General features: G+C 40.4%; 1 pseudogene; it reads left to right on the top strand.

Annotated features, from left to right (window-relative positions):
* LOC127623566 (lethal(3)malignant brain tumor-like protein 3) overlaps positions 1-15614 on the top strand; it is a 38001-nt pseudogene continuing 22387 nt past the window's right edge.

Genomic DNA, 15614 nt, shown 5'->3' with positions numbered 1-15614 from the left:
ATGGCTGCTCTTAATAGGATTAGCAACACACTAACACGCTTCTGTAAATCTGTGCAGGATAAAGCCCTCCTCCAGACCTGGTCTACACTGACAGAGGTGTATAGCAACAAAGTACACATCGTTACTGTACTTAAGTACAGTTTTTTAATATTTGTACTTTATTTGAGTATAAATATTTCTTTGGAAAAGAACATTTTTCAAAACATTCTGAAGAGAAAATTGCTACTTTTACTCTGATAAATTTCTCCAGACACTTTCGTTACTTTTGCGACTGAACACCGCAAAAAAATAACAGCTGCGTGTAGAAAAATACACACAGATCGCCGTTAGTGATGCGTGATACATTGAAAGAATCATTTGAGTTGAATCTTTATTCCTTTGAACTGAACAAAAAGATTCAAAAAGCGGTCTGAATTATACGTTTTGCAAATCATGAATCTGAATCAAAATCACAAGCGAAGCGTGCGCCAGATTACGTGTTCCGTTGTCTGCTCATGTGAGTTAAATTATATATTTTTTAATAATTAATTTGATAAGTTTAGGCTTAAACATTATGAAAGCTGTGTGATCAGTCTCCCGCCTTATATAGAAAAAGTCAACCATATAAAAGTCAATCACATGCGTTCACATTTTACATTTAAACAAGGTGTGATGTGTATGAATAATTGCCAGCACTCATGAAAATGTCCAACAATATTCATTTTTACATTTTATGAAGATGTGATTGGTCTTTGCCGAAGCAAAACTAGTTCTCTGGTGGTTGCTAAAGTGTTATATTTGCTTTGTATCACAGTTATGCTACAGTGTGTGCTTACTAGGGTTTTCTGGATGGTTGCTAGGGCATTCTATGCAGTTGTCAAGGTGATCTCTGCTGTGTGTTTTGACACATTGTTACAGTATGTGGTTGCCAGGTTGTTAATATGCTGTTGCCAAGTTGTTTACTGTGTTTTCTGCACATTGATCCGCAGTTGACAGGGTGTTCCAGGTGGCTGTCAGGTTGTTGCTAAGCTGTTGTTAAGTTGTTTTTACTGTGTTTCAGCACATTGCTATGCAGTTGCCAGGGTGTTCTAGGTGGCTGCTGGGTGGTTGCTAATTGGCCCAAATGAAAAGAGCCCACCCCCACAAGTCTCTGTTCTGGTCACTATTAAGACTCAACGTCCCCCTTCAATATTCCAATTTTTATGGACTGTGGTGTTCATTTACTCTCATCCCATAAATATGATCATTCTGATGTGACTTGAATGTGTCATTAAAAGGAGAGTTTGTTTAAAAATAAAAATTCCCTCATAATTTTCTCACCCTCATTTGATCCAAGATATGCATGACTTTCATTTTTTTTCTTTCAGATGAATATCGCTGTTATTTAGGTCAATTCTATGTAAGTGAATGGTGGCCAGACTTTTAAAGCTCCAAAAAGTACATAAATGCAGCATAAGATTAATACATAATACTCCAGTGGTTCACCAATGTCTTCTGAACGGATCCATTTGGTTTTGGGTGAGAATAAACCAAAATATAATTCCTTTTCAACCTTAAATCTTGACATTAGCAGTCTCCTTGTCAGTCAGGATTTCAAGCTCGATTATACTGCATATAGTGCCATCAAGGGCTCTGCACATGCGTCAAGAACTAGAAAGTGAAATCCAGCTTGAAATCATGATCGTGCCTAGAGATTGCAATGGCAAGATATACAGTGAAAATGAGTTACAATTTGTTTTTTTCTTACCCAAAACCAACTGAATCGCTTCAGAGGACATGAATTTAACCACTATTATTGATAACTTTATGTTCCCTTAATGTGTTTTTTGTAGCTTGAAATGCCTGTCCACCATTCACTTGCATTGAATTGACATATTGAGCTGAAATATTCTTCTAAAATCTTTGAATGTGTTCTGCGAATGAAAGAAAGTCATACACATCTGTGATGATGAGCAACACCAATCAAATAAATTGCCATGTGTTCAATAAACTGTTCCGTAATTTATGCAATTTACTTGTACTTTTAATACTTAAGTAAATTGAATATCATTGAATAACTTTAATACTTTTACTTAAGTCAATTTCCATGAAGGTATCTTTACTTTTACTTAAGTATGACAAATGGATACTTTATACAACACTGCTAACAAACTTCACACACAAACACACTAAAAAATCCCTCTTTAAGTAAGCCTTAAGTAAGAGTTCCGCTAACCTATGAATGCATTTTAGATACAGGGCATATATATATGCTAATATGTTCTAAGGGTATGCGGCTTGAATTGTTTAATCCTTGTGTGACCTTTGGGACATTTTTGTCTTTTTTTTTTTTATCATTTTGGCTGTGTTAATTAATGCCAACAGCATAAATTTTGCCAAAGGTGTGAATTTTTGGGGGGAATTTTGATATTTCAACCTCAGTTCCTATAATACATCTATGATACACTGTGTACACAAAACAGATACACTTAGGACCTTCAGGACAAAAATGTCCCCACTGAAACCCATTAAAATGTCAATATTTGATCCCAGTGCCTTACACATTGTCTTTAGCCTATGGAGAAAATACATACTTTTTTCCTATTTTTTATTTGCTGTATTATAGAGCACTGCAGGCCAATTGAATACATGATGCAGCTAAAATTGTGTGGGTGTGTTGGTATAGATGTCAAAGTGTGTTTTGTATGTGTGTTTTGAGAAATATGTGTGTGTGTGTGTGTGTGTGTGTGTGTGTGTGTGTGTGTGTGTGTGTGTGTGTGTGTGTGTGTGTGTGTGTGTGTGTGCGTGTGTGTGTAAAAACACAGCAGTGGCATTATGTAAATAAACTGGCATTTAAAGGGTTAAAATACTGAAAATAAATGAATATTCGGTAGTTATGATCAGGATTGATGTTGGTTAAAAAATCTAGGTCAACGAAAGTGGAAAATAATATTAATATATAATATTTTGATGGCAGTTTTTACGCAGACATTTTTGTCCTCTAAAGACCTCTGAGTAACGTTTTTAAATTGATGCACAAAGTTTAAGTACAAAAGCTGTTACAGAGGTTAAAACTGATGAACTGATGATGTTTGAAACACAACTCCAAAATACCTGGGTCATTCATGTTATGTAGTATAGTAACAAAGCTTGTGGTGTATTTTAAAGAAGTGTTACTATGAAATATTTCAGCTCTGTAGGTCCATACAATGCAAGTGAATGGTGACCAGAACTGTGAACAGAAAAAGCACATAAAAGAAACATAGAAGTATTACATAAGACTCCAGCATTATGATGGGTTGGGGTGAGAAACAGATCAAAATGTAAGCCCTTTTTAACTATAAATTTCCACTTTCACATTCTTCTTTTTTGTTTTTGGTGATTTGCATTCTTTGTGCATATTGTCACCTGCTGGGCAGGGAGAAAAATGTACAGTATGGTAAAAAAGGACTTATATATTGACCTGTTTCCCACCCACACCTATTATCTTAATCTACATCCACCTAGATTCTTCAGGGAGCAGTTGAATGGGTGCTGATGCTCAACATAATATAGTAACCAAATCTGAGCTATCAATCCACATACACCACCTACTCCCTATTTACCCGATGTAAGAAAGTCAATCTGATTGGATTTAGAAATTTATAGAACTTCAATGTGTCACAAGACAAATTAACTTTCATTGAAAATCTGTCTCGTTGCACTTTAAACTCAATTTATACTACAGGGCTGTTGAATGCTTGATTCTGATTGGTTGAGAACGTTCTAAGGCGTGCAATTATTTTCAGGGAAACGCACGGCTAAAGTAGTTCCAGGCAGGTCTTGACCGCATTACAGTTCCATATCACTTCGCGTAGTCAACTGTAATAACGGAAAATAGGATACAATTCCTAACAAGAAGTGACAGCGACAAATCCACTTCAACTTCAAGAGGAAAAAAAATGACAGACTATTTTGATTTTCCGAAGTAAATTTTAATATTTATGGTGAACATAAACATTTTAACAACTGGGCGACCGAAGTATTGGATAGCTCAGATGAAAAAACAAATAAACGGAAGAGGACATCAAAGGCAGCCGGCAACAACAAAAGACATAAAACAATCAGCGAAGAACAGCTAGACCGACTCGAGGGTGAAAAACATGAAGAAAACACCAAAAAAACAACAGCTTGGGCTGTCAATGTGTTTAACGTGCAGTTTAATTTTAATAAATAAATTTGTTCTAATTAATGAATGAATTATAACGTATGAATTAATAAATAAATTAAATAATATGACGCATCATGATTTTCTGTCTCATTATTGCAACCTCTGTCTCTCTAATAACTACACTAATAACTGCATTAGTCTGCTGTCAGTGGCTCAAACCTCCGTTACTAACTCTAAAATGACGCTTTGGAATTAGCAACGGAGGCATGGGATTAGATGCGTAAGAAATTAGTCCTACATACAAGAGCGTTTTAATGACAAAAACTTGACAAACGCCTAGAATCACATCATCTGAACAATGTTTCGAGGTGTGGTAACTGTAGTATAAGCGAATAATTGACTCGGGCGTTGAATTATTAGAAAATAATGCACACCCGGTGTAACGGCCACTCCGCTTCGCGTCGTGACCGCATTACCACCCCGGGTGTGCATTATTTTTCTAATAATTCAACGGCCCGTCGTCAATTATTCCTTACATACAACCTAGATTGCCTGGGTGTGATAGGCTAGGGAAATAGCATCAACAACCCAATGAGCTAAAATCTGTTTGGAGATGGCGTTCCCTTTCCGCTGTCCGCCAAAGCAGACAAAGAGCTGCTTAGAGAATCTAAAGCCCTGCATACGGTCCATGTAGATACACAAATCACATAACGGACACAGCAACGAAGAGGCTGGGTCTGCCTCCTAGTGGGGCAGCGCTTGCAGGTTCACGACCTTGTCCCTGAAGGGGGTCGTAGGAACCTTGGGCCCGTAGCCCGGTCGTGGTCTTAGGATGATGTGAGGATGCGTAAAGCTGCCTGGTAGATGGAGCTCTGGCTTGGTTGATCACGTCTACGACTGCATGTGGTAGACCGCTTAAGTCTTCCACGTCCCGTCCAGGGGCCAGATGTTGAGGATCCAGAGGTCTGGGTGTGGGTGCCAGAGGGTGCCCCGTCCCTGAGAAAGAAGGTCCTTCCTCATGGGAATTTGCCAGGGAGGTGCTGTCACGAGGAGCATGAGATCTGAGAACCAGGTCTGGGTGGGCCAATAAGGAGCCATCAAGTGACCTTTTTTTTGTCCTGGTGCGCAGCACCAGTGCAAGAAGGCTCACTGGGGGAAATGCGTACTTGTGCAGCACCGGGACCAGCTGTGTGCCAGTGCGTCTGTACCGAGAGGGGCTTCCGTTAGGGAGTACCAGAGCGGGCAGTGGGAGTTGTCTTGGGAGGCAAAGAGATCTATCTGTGCCCTGCCGAAGCAGTCCCAAATCAGCTTGACCACCTGGGGGTGGAGCCTCCACTCTCCACTGAGCGAGACCTATTGAGAGAGCGCGTCCGCTGTCCTGTTGTGGTCGCCCGGGATGTGAGTGGCGAGCAGCGACCTGAGTCGCGGCTGACTCCAAAGGGGGAGATGGCGGGCGAGTTGTGACATGTGATGGGAGTGTATGTTGCCTTGGCAATTTATGTACACTACCGTGGCGGTGCTGTCTGAATGGATCAAGACGTGCCCCGAATCAGTGCGAGAAACTTCTGCAGGGCAAGGAGTACAGCCAACAACTCGAGGCAGTTGATGTGCCAACGCAGGCGGCCATCCAGGAGCCCCGCCATAGCACACGGCACCTCAACACAGTTGAGAGGCATCTGTGGTGACCATGACACATCTGGACACCTGCTGTAGGAGGACTCCTGTCAGCAGAAAACAGAGGTCAGACCAAGGGTTGAAAGTCTGGAGGCAGAAAGGGGTGATAAACACAACGGTATGTGACGCGGTGTCATGCCCATCTCAGGACTCGAGTCTGAAGCCAGTGCTGGAGTGGTCTCATATGCATCAATCCGAGTGGCGCGACCTCATTGAGACTTCTCGGCGGGAGGGAGCTTTTAATTTCCCAAAACACCTCAAAAACACTAGACGCAATATTCATCCTTGCCTTCTTTGTCTTCCTCTGATGTTCAGAACTCACTACCACAGCAACATTTTATCCAAGAATCCATACCACCATTTTGGACCTTCATAGCATAGACCACAAGACAATCAGATACCTTTTCAAACAGAGTAAAACAAACCAGACCAAAAGAGGGCATCCAATTTTTATTTTCAACTTGTCCACTCACATCCAGCCTTTCAATCACTAGCACTTTACCTCCACAACAGAGGTTCACAATTCAAGACACCATGGGGGTCTCTCTGGCCAGTCCTCAATTGCATCTGGATGTGGAGCCAGGTCGGTTATAAACTCTTATATACAAGAGTATATAAACAGCTGCTTACCTCTACATGGCACTGAGAGTTTTCGGCATCACTCTTCCTCCCCATCTCTTCCTATCTGTTCCATCAATACTAATCCAGTTTGGGGGGGTATTCAAGCTTGGGTCAAGTCTCGAGCCCATCGCCCAGGACAGCGAGCCACACATGTTTACACTATCCTTAATACAGTATTACATTAACTTGCAAACTACTAAATCAGCTCAAATAATTTTTGTTTATCTTCAAATATTTCCATTTTATTGCATCTCCAATTGTACAAGGTGTATAACTGAACTGTGTGTGTGTGTGTGTGTGTGTGTGTGTGTGTGTGTGTGTGTGTGTGTGTGTGTGTGTGTGTGTGTGTGTGTGTGTGTGTGCTTTACAAGAATGGCTTTATGGTGGGCATGAGGCTGAAGGGTGTTGACCCTGAACACCCGTCCATGTACTGCATCCACTCCATTGCTGAGGTAACAACCCGCCTCTCACTCTGATGAAACATGTGAGTAACGGAGTGTGTAAGTGTTACATGTGTAATAGTATTATACTCTTATTACTTAAAACAGAATCAAGTGTATCAAGCTGACGTGTGAATATTTGCAGGTGTCAAGACATCGAAAAAGACTGCACTTTGATAAGAATTTCAGAGTGCTATGACTTCTGGTTAAACTGCAACTCTCCTGACATCCACCCTGTGGACTAGTGTGAGAAACCCGGACACAAGTAACATCCACGTAAAGGCCAGAGATACCAACAGCTCATTCTTGATGAGAGTTTTTCCTGTTGCCCTTCTAATGTTGAATAACTTGATGTTCAATGGCCAAATCCTAAAATGGTTCAATAATCATATGATTCCAACAAATGGGAAACATTCTAAACACTGCAACAAAATAATATTATTATGCAATATTTTTGTGTTGTTTTCCAGTAAAATATCTAAACATCCTTATACATGCTAAATGTACTCAAGAAGCAAAATAAATACTATAATTTATCTTGTTTTTAGACAAATCCCCAAAAAAAATTATGTTTATGTTTTTTACAGGAAAAAATATATGGAAAAAATATGATTCAACGGGAAAAAAGTAGATTTTTATTTTTCTTGGCAAATAGTTTATTCTAGTTTAAGCATAGGCCTTAATCACAAAATTGTGTTCGATATCTCTGAGAAAAAGACAGGGGACTCTATTTTAAGAGGCTATGGGATAAGTCATACGTGCAAAGGTATTTTTGTGCAAGCATGCACTTAGTCTAGGTGCAAATTTGTTTGGTGAAATAGCACACGTAAAGCACTAATGGGCTGGATCAAAATCAATTTAATTCTGAGGTTCTTGCAGCGTCTACATCCTATTATTTATATATATATAACAGCAACATAAACAAAGACAGCACATCCAAAAGTAGTTGGTAGTGCAAATGGACCTAATGTAATGAATTAGAATACAAGAAATATGGATTTATGTTCTTTTGTGCATTTGTACCTTGTTGAATGTCAGGCATATTTCTATGACAGTGTCACACTCCTTTTAAATGCATGGAAAGTGTGGTTCAGAATTTGGATGTAGGCTCCATTAAATTATAGAGATTAGAGGTCTTATTAATCATATTGATCAAGTGACACACAAATCATGGCAAGTATGAACAGTGATTGCATCGGTCTTCAACGTTAGGCTGTGGATCGTGGGATCTAAGGTCATTTTTACACGCACTTCACTTCTAGTCGATTTTACTTAAAAAATCGAATTCATTGATTGAAACACAAAAAACTTAAACCAAAAATATTCCTAAATTCAAAATACATTTCAGACTAAACAAAAATATAATCAAAATAACAAATGGATTATTTTAGCCACATCCCCAAATGCAAATGTTTTACCCTCCACAAATTCTTTCTCTGCCATCTTTTGCAGTGACTTAAAAAATATATGACAATAGAAATTAGTTCAATATAAAAATACAATATGTAACGTAATAATAATAATTAAAAATTAAACCATGACCTTTAGATAGTTAAATACAATCTCATTAATGTTTGTTCATAAAGGGACATCATTTGATGTTCCACTATATTTTCAGAGGTTGGACATTAACTTTATTACCACCTGCTGGTGGAATATCCAAACTGTAAATTTAGGAACTGAGATTAGACTTTGTGCTGAAAACAGACGTGCTACTGAAACATATTGGCTCAATTACCTATTTCTCAGGAAAATAGCAAATTGCTCTTTGCGACACTTCATTAACATACAATAAACCCACAGATAGTGCAAACACTCCCACTCCCACCCACGCCCACTTGCACTTAATGCTGGCACGAAAATTGCAAATTTGGGATCTCATGAAAATTGGATAAGATGCAGTGTGCGGTCATTGACCGTTGGGCTGTGCCTAGTAGTGTTGTCAAAAATACCGGTACCCCGTTACCAAGTCGGTACACAAACAAAAAATTATTTACGATACCAGAATTTCTGAAGGTACCGGGGTACCACGTACCGGGTCTATCCAGTACCCATGCAGAGTCGGGAACTTTCGAACGCTCACAACAAGCAAAAGATGACGACAAGCAAAGTAGCTGCGGAGTCTCAACTGAATCATGTCGAAATGAAAAGTGGAAAAAGCCAGGTCATTTGAGGCTGATGAAAAGGGAAACATCACAGATCAGCAAAAGCCTATTTGTAAACGCTGCTTTCCCAATTTTCTGACGATAGGAGGAAACACATCAAACTTAATAAAGACAGACACCGGATTTATTCAAGCAAATAAAGCAGGTGAGTTTAAAAGCATATTATCATTTACATTAGGGCTGAAACGCTTACTCGACATTGTCGAAAACACAAAATTGATGAGAAAAATGTTCGTTGTCTAATAGTCGTTTGATCTCATTTAACATAACATGAAATCAGATTAAACTGTAACGATATCGCGTGAGAGCAGCAGTTCAGAATTACACAGATCACAGATGCACTCGAAACTTTCACAGTTTATTTTATGTAGATCCCAAAGTATTAGTGAATGATTAAAAAAGTACATTCAGAACTGCATGTACCGTTGTGTAATAAGCAGAGCGGAGCTCTTTAAAGGAAACATCCCGCGTAACATCTTAAATGCAGTAAAATTGCTTTATTAAAGTTCAAATAATACAGAAGCAGGTCATGTTAATAACTATAAACTCAGAACCTGGCATTTCTCTGTGTGGTCGGTGCCTCTTCTATGAGTTGCGCGAATGTCTCGATCTCAGGGGAGAGATTGAAACTGCACCGGCTGAGAGAGACTCTGTCACGGGACGCTCATCCCTCGAAGTGCGGACGCTTAATGCAGCTCGATTAGAACTTAATTATAATATCTATATATATATATATATATATATGTCACTATGCATTTCTTATCATGAACAAAATTGGCAATATGCAGCTTTATTAATATGAGAGCACTTTGCACATTAGTTTGGAAATTGTTTTTATTAATTCTATTGTATGTTTGTTTATTTAGGCTTTTTTAGTATTTGGGAAAAACTTAAATTAAAAGTTGCAGAAGTTGAAGCAAATCTTATATAAGTGTTCAAAAATACTTTAAGCATACATTGTTCAGTTTTGTTATAATTAAAAATTAATATATTTAAATGAAAGTGTTGCTCAATGGCATATTTCTGTTCTTAGTTCTGCTGCTAATGTTTTGTAGACTTTGTTAATTAAAGAGTGTTGTTTAGTAACCTGTTTTTGCTTTGGTACTGAAAATGGTATCGAGTACCATGAAATTTCACTGGTATTGGTACCGACTACTGAAATTTTGGTACCGGGACAACACTAGCGCCTAGCATTGTCACGAAAATAGATCAAATCAAATCAAATCAAATCACTTTATTGTCACACTACCATGTACACAAGTGCAACAGTAGGTGAAATTCTTGTGTGCAGTTCCGAGCAACATAGCAGTCATGACAGTGACGAGACATATAACAATTACAGTAAACAACATACTTACACAACACAATTTACATATCAAATGTACACATACTTACACAACACAATAATAATATACAATGTACAGAAAACAATACACACAATAAAGAATGCACATACAATAAAAAAATTAAATAAAAAGTATATAAAAAATATATATATATATGCTGTAGTTGTATTGTGGAGTATAATTATGACAGTCCAGTGTGAGATAATAGATTAATAAATTGCAGTGCTTATTGTTGATCCCGATAGATCAAGTGTTCAACAGTCTGACTGCTTGGGGTAGGAAGCTATCATGTAGTCGGCTGGTGCGGGTCCTGATGCTGCGATACCGCCTGCCTGATGGTAGCAGTGAGAACAGCCCATGACTCGGGTGGCTGGAGTCTCTGATGATCCTCCGAGCTTTTTTCACACACCGCCTGGTGTATATGTCCTGGAGGGAGGGAAGCTGACCTCCGATGATGTTTCTGGCAGTTCGCACCACCCTTTGCAGGGCTTTGCGGTTGTGGGCGGTGCTATTGCCGTACCAGGCAGTGATGCAGCCAGTCAGGATGCTCTCTACAGTACTGGTGTAGAACCGTGTGAGGATGTGGTGGTTCATTCCAAACTTTCTCAGCCGTCTCAGGAAGAAGAGGCGCTGGTGAGCCTTCTTCACAACGGCCTCAGTGTGGACGGACCGTGTGAGTTCCTCAGTAATGTGGACACCGAGGAACTTGAAACTGCTGACTCTCTCTACCGGTGCTCCGTTAATGGTGATGGGGCTGTGTTCTCTGTCTTTCCTCCTGAAGTCCACTACAAGCTCCTTGGTTTTACTGACGTTGAGGGAGAGGTTGTGCTCCTGACACCAGCGTGTCAGAGTGTGCACCTCCTCTCTGTAGGCTCTTTCATCATTGTCAGTGATCAGACCTACCACCGTCGTATCGTCAGCAAACTTAATGATGGCATTGGAGCTATGTGTTGCCACACAGTCATGTGTGTACAGTGAATACAGGAGTGGGCTGAGAACACAGCCCTGCGGGGCTCCAGTGTTGAGGGTCAGTGATGAGGAGGTGTTGCTGCCCATTCTAACCACCTGACGTCTGCCTGACAGGAAGTCCAGGATAAAGCTGCACAGCGAGCTGTTTAAGACCAGAGCCCGGAGTTTCTCATCAAGCTTGGAACCCATAATATCTCAGCATGTTGCTTCTGAAGTAATTTTTTCTTGTTTTAAGTATGTTTTTTCACTAGTATAACCAAACGGAATAGCAAAATAATGACTGTTTTTAAACAGGTTTTCAATACACTCCCTCCATTTGCCATTGGTCGCCTTAACAGATAATCCCACCCCAAGCTCACATAATTGGTTGTTACTGTGTCGGGGTGCCTAAACAAACAGCAGTTTGCAGTTTAAGATGTCTCTGTAGATTAAGATGAGACAGTAGGGGGCATTTAAACATTGAACAGCTATAAATTGGAACTAAATATGCTTATATATATTTTAGTGATGTCTTTTCACGTACATGTGTACTCTACAGCATTTACTGTTGTTCCTCACATGGGGTGTGTGTGTCTGTGTGTGTGTGCGTGCGTGTATGTGCGTGCGTGTGTGTGTGTGTGTAGGGATGGAGGAAGAGTTTAGCTGGTCATCCTACATCAAACTCAATAAAATTCAAATGGCACCCAAAGCTCTGTTTCAGATTCACAACATAGTAAGTTCACGTGAGACCAGATGTATCACGTCTCATTTCCGCTAGATGGCACTTTGTCACCTCCTTGAATACATAATAGTGAAAACATCTAGACTGTGAGTCAGACGCAACACATTTAACTTCAGTAATGTGAAATATATCTGAGTAAAACAGAATATTCAGTGGCAATAATGTTGGGCAGGAGTTTATTTAGCCATCAGGACTTGACTGGATCTGATAAATATACCTTGATATAATTGAGAAGTATTATTTTTTTCTTTGCCCAATCAACATTGATTACATCACAGAAAAGTTGTGTCAAAGGGAAATAAAGTTATTAAATTTTGATGAAGGTTCTGAAAACAGACACGTTTTTACTTTAAAATAGCATGCACTGATGAATCATACACAATAAGAAAAGGATAATATATATATATATATATATATTAAGAAATTGTATTTTGATTTTATATTGTCTTACATATATCTGAAAAGCGGTATATTCCATTAACACTCAATCACTGCTATTTTACTGGTTATTTTAATGAAAGTATGGATGGGAAAAAAATTGATTTTATATTAAACAACTTATTGAGTATTTATTTGTTTTATTATTCTGATGGTGATGCCATCAGGCTTTAGGGTTGGTATGAAGTTGGAGGCTATCGATAAGAGAATCCTTCATTCATCTGTGTTGCCACGGTTACTGATATGGTGAACAGTCGAATACTGGTGCACTTTGATAACTGGGATAAAAGTTATGACTACTGGTAAATTCACAGCAATATTTCTTTTGAATATATGCATTTATGCTTTAATGGCAAGCCAAATTGACTTTTAATAATGTGCAGGATATTATTTATAAAAATCAGTCATTCAATTTGAAGCAGAGGTCTGTCCAAGGGTCTAAAGTCTGACGGCAGGAGGAGGTGATTGTCACACGGTATGTGCTGTGGTGCCATGCCCATCTCGGGACTCGAGAATGTAGCCAGTGTTGAAGCGGTCTCATATGCATCAAACAGAGTGGCGCGGCCATGGCTGAGGAGGCCATATGCCCCAGGAGCCTCTGGAATTTTTTTAGAGGAACCGCTGTGCCAGGCTCAAAGAGAGCAAGGCACCTGAGCACTGACTGAGCGCGCTCGTCGGTGAGGCACGCTGTCATTGAGACTGAGTCTAACTCCATGCCGAGAAAAGAGATGCTCTGAACCGGGGAAATCTTGCTCTTTTCCCAGTTGACCTGAAGCCCTAGACGGCTTAGGTGCCTGAGCAACTGGTTCCTGTGAGCACATAGTAACTCTCGAGAGTGGGCCAGGATGAGCCAGTCGTCCAGATAGTTGAGTATGCGGATGCCCACTTCCCTTAGCGGGGCAAGCCTCTGCGACCTTCGTGAAGACGCAAGGGGACAGGGACAGGCAGAAGGGGAGGACCTTGTACTGATATGCCTGGCCATCGAACGCGAACCATAGGAACGGTCGGTGTCGAGGCAAGATGGAGACGTGGAAGTACGCGTCTTTCATGTCTACCTCCGCGAACCAATCTAGCTGTGGAAAGCAGGTAAGAATATGTTTCTGCATGAGCATTTTGAACGGGAGTCTGTGCAAAGCCCTGTTGAGAACACGCAGGTCCAAGATTTGTCGCAACCGACCGCCTTTCTTGGGTTGGATGAAGTAAGGGCTGTAGAAACCCGTCCTGGTCTCGGCTGGAGGGACAGGCTCTATCGCATCCATGAGGAGCAGGGTCGTGATCTCTTCTTGTAAGGAGCTGGCTTTTTCACCACGTACAGAGGTGGAGCGAATACCGCCAAAACAGGGCTGGAGCCGGGCGAACTGAATCGCGTAGCCAAGTCGGATGGTCCTGGTCAGCCAGCAGGACGGGTTGGGCAGCGAAAGCCATGCGCCCAAACTCCGTGCGAGGGGTACTAACAGGACGATTGCTTTTGATGTACCTGGTGGGGCTTTGCGGCGGGGGGAGCAGGTAATAGAGCATCTCGAGGCTTGGGTGCTGAGAAAGGACCCAAAGCACTAACCTTGCTCTGCGCACCCGGCAGGGGGCGGCTTAGAGACAGAGGAAGAGGTCCTGTTGAGGCATCTTCGGAACTCGTCAGCGCTGGCCTGTTGGGGCTGGGTGAGACAGCTGCATCCGGGAAGCCGGGACTGTAGAGTTTTGTTGCCGTGGTGCCGTGAGAATGGCGTGCGCCAGCTGGATGACCCAGGGATTGAGGAAATCGCTCTTTTATTGAGAATGTGGGTACTGCATCCCCAAGGCGGTGCGGCAAATGGCAAGCCATCATTTATACAATCTTTGCTTTATTTCATATTGCTGCACTGCTCAGCGTGAACAGCTAGAGGTCGCATCGCTATCTGCAGGGGTTTATGAATATACACACAAATTGTTTGATATATAATGAGTATTTCTGGATAAACTTGATGATTTATAGATATTGATTTCTAGATAACTTTCTAGATAGACTTTGTTTAGATCAAATAAATACCTACACTGGCTAAGTCATGTCTGAGTCACACACATATATACATACAAAAAAAAATAATATTTAAGAAAATAAAACTATAAAAATCAACAAATAAATTGGAGATAAGAAAAATTCCACGAAGGATACAGTTCACAGTTTCAACCACAATCATGTTTCTTCCCATACACGTCAAGTCTGCCAAGCTATTATGTATGACATCTTTTCAAATGCCGGCACCCTGCCCAATTCAGTGAACGATTCTTGAAATGAGGGAGCACCTTTTGACTTTCATCCTTTAAGAATTAATGGTCTACCACTCTGTTTGGACTCAGCTTTATGTATATTTTCCACCTACTTTAATGATCGCCCCATCACCCAATATACATTGTCAGGGACAGAATGTAATTTGAGTATCTAAAACCTCACAGATAAAATTCTGGACTCTTAACCAGAATTCTTGAATCTTAGCACAGTACCAAAGAGCATGGGCTATGTCTCCATTCTCCAACTGACATCACCAGCAGATAAGTGTGTCCTTTAGACCAAGCCTAAACAATCTAGAGGGTGTCCAGTAGAAACTGTGCATAATCGTAAACTGAATAAAGTGCACCCTTGCATCCCTAGGCATAGTTTTAACACTTTTTTTTATTCTTTTCCACTCCCCATCCTCCAATACCAAGTTCAAATCTGTTTCCCATAACCTCTTAAGAGATGTTAAGTCCCCATCACCAAGACTGAATTAATGAGGAATAATACACTGATGCTTCATGACCCTTTCCAAAGGCTATGAGCACCATGCAGAGGGTGTCTGCAGCTTTAGGGGACTTTGTGCTACCACCAAAAATAGTACAAAGTAAATGGTGCAACTGTAAATACCTGAATGTAGATCTAGAAATCCCAAATTGCTGTGTTATATTTTCAAATGATCTCAAAGCTCCGTTTTCATCAAGGTCACCAACTGTTACAAAACACCTCTCCATCCATTCATTCCAGAAAAAGGGGGACTTGTTAATACATAATTTGGGGTTCAAGTATACTTAAGGAAACATTTAGGAAAGTATCACAATTGAACATGAAAGAAACCTTTGGTCCATACTGAATGTAAATGTGAAATAATAGGATGCATTTTT

The sequence above is a fragment of the Xyrauchen texanus genome, chromosome 30 (assembly GCF_025860055.1).
Source record: "Xyrauchen texanus isolate HMW12.3.18 chromosome 30, RBS_HiC_50CHRs, whole genome shotgun sequence".
NCBI lineage: Eukaryota > Metazoa > Chordata > Actinopteri > Cypriniformes > Catostomidae > Xyrauchen > Xyrauchen texanus.
This window is presented reverse-complemented; position numbering and strand designations above follow the sequence as displayed.